Consider the following 2,500-nt stretch of genomic DNA (forward strand, 5'->3'; position numbering starts at 1 on the left):
GAGCATCGCCGGAGTACCGCCGGAGAACCTGACCGGCGGCATTGGGGTTCCGGCGATTGGGAGGGGGGCCGGGGGGGTGTGCGCAAATGATGTGCGATGGGTGCTGGTACTTGGCCTTGTGTTGGCCCCCTATCCCTCATCAAACCTCTGAGAATTCACACCCCCTTAAAGAGCATTTGAGATTTTACAGGTTTGCTACCAGTAGCCGTTAAAGTGTCTGAAATGGGGACACTTTTTTCAAACGGTCACAAAATCTTCTCTACTTCGAGTTTTTAGCTGAATTTTTTTGTGCATGCCAACAAAAATAGAAGGATCATGCCTACAAAATTTGGTGCCAAAAATCCTTATAAAAAAATTTTAAAAAATCCCGAACCGCAAAAAGTTTCGAAAATCGTGAAAAATAGAAAACGAGTCATCTTCCAACGAAACTTCACGTGAAGGCTTAGGGGACCATTGTATGAATTTACAAGCCATAAAAATGGCATTGGCACGACAGAAATTTGAAGATGTGCCTAAACCCACCAGGGCCCAGCGTGTGCCGATGGTGGTCGAGGCAACCGCCCGCACCAGGGCCCAGCGTGTGCCGATGGTGCTCGAGGCAACCTGTCGCACCAGGGCCCAGCGTGTGCCGATGGTGATCGAGGCAACCTGCCGCACCAGGGCCCAGCGTGTGTCCATGGTGGTCGAGGCAAGCGCCCGCACCAGCGCCCAGCGTGTGCCGATGGTGCTCGAGGCAAGCGCCCGCACCAGGGCCCAGCGTGTGCCGATGGTGCTCGAGGCAAGCGCCCGCACCAGGGCCCAGCGTGTGCCGATGGTGGTCGAGGCAACCGCCCGCACCAGGGCCGATAGTGTGCCGATGGTGCTCGAGGCAACCTGTCGCACCAGGGCCCAGCGTGTGCCGATGGTGATCGAGGCAACCTGCCGCACCAGGGCCCAGCGTGTGTCCATGGTGGTCGAGGCAAGCGCCCGCACCAGCGCCCAGCGTGTGCCGATGGTGCTCGAGGCAACCTGCCGCACCAGGGCCCAGCGTGTGCCGATGGTGCTCGAGGCAACCTGCCGCACCAGGGCCCAGCGTGTGCCGATGGTGCTCGAGGCAACCTGCCGCACCAGGGCCCAGCGTGTGCCGATGGTGCTCGAGGCAACCGACCGCACCAGGGCGGAGCGTGTGCCGATGGTGGTCGAGGCAGGCGCCCGCACCAGGGCCCAGCGTGTGCCGATGGTGCTCGTGGCAACCGACCGCACCAGGGCCGACCGTGTGCCGATGGTGCTCGAGGCAAGCGGCCGCACCAGGGCCCAGCGTGTGCCGATGGTGGTCGAGGCAACCGCCCGCACCAGGGCCCAGCGTGTGCCGATGGTGCTCGAGGCAAGCGCCCGCACCAGGGCCGAGCGTGTGCCGATGGTGGTCGAGGCAAGCGCCCGCACCAGGGCCCAGCGTGTGCCGATGGTGCTCGAGGCAACCGACCGCACCAGGGCGGAGCGTGTGCCGATGGTGGTCGAGGCAAGCGCCCGCACCAGGGCCCAGCGTGTGCCGATGGTGGGCGAGGCAACCTGCCGCACCAGGGCCCAGCGTGTGCCGATGGTGATCGAGGCAACCGACCGCACCAGGGCCGAGCGTGTGCCGATGGTGCTCGAGGCAAGCTGCCGCACCAGGGCCCAGCGTGTGCCGATGGTGCTCGAGGCAACCTGCCGCACCAGGGCCCAGCGTGTGCCGATGGTGCTCGAGGCAACCTGCCGCACCAGGGCCCAGCGTGTGCCGATGGTGGTCGAGGCAACCTGCCGCACCAGGGCCCAGCGTGTGCCGATGGTGGTCGAGGCAACCTGCCGCACCAGGGCCCAGCGTGGGCCCAGCGTGTGCCGATGGTGGTCGAGGCAACCTGCCGCACCAGGGCCCAGCGTGTGCCGATGGTGCTCGAGGCAACCGACCGCACCAGGGCGGAGCGTGTGCCGATGGTGGTCGAGGCAAGCGCCCGCACCAGGGCCCAGCGTGTGCCGATGGTGGTCGAGGCAACCTGCCGCACCAGGGCCCAGCGTGTGCCGATGGTGCTCGAGGCAACCGACCGCACCAGGGCCGAGCGTGTGCCGATGGTGCTCGAGGCAAGCTGCCGCACCAGGGCCCAGTGTGTGCCGATGGTGCTCGAGGCAACCGCCCGCACCAAGGCCCAGCGTGTGCCGATGGTGATCGAGGCAACCGACCGCACCAGGGCCCAGCGTGTGCCGATGGTGGTCGAGGCAACCTGCCGCACCAGGGCCCAGCGTGTGCCGATGGTGGTCGAGGCAACCTGCCGCACCAGGGCCCAGCGTGTGCCGATGGTGGTCGAGGCAACCTGCCGCACCAGGGCCCAGCGTGTGCCGATGGTGGTCGAGGCAAGTGCCCGCACCAGGGCCCAGCATGTGCCGATGGTGCTCGAGGCAACCGACCGCACCAGGGCCCAGCGTGTGCCGATGGTGCTCGAGGCAACCTGCCGCACCAGGGCCCAGCGTGTGCCGATGGTGGTCGAGG

This window comes from Durio zibethinus, chromosome 20 (genome assembly GCF_047325235.1).
Source record: "Durio zibethinus cultivar Kanyao isolate XHJ-2024 chromosome 20, ASM4732523v1, whole genome shotgun sequence".
Taxonomy (NCBI): domain Eukaryota; kingdom Viridiplantae; phylum Streptophyta; class Magnoliopsida; order Malvales; family Malvaceae; genus Durio; species Durio zibethinus.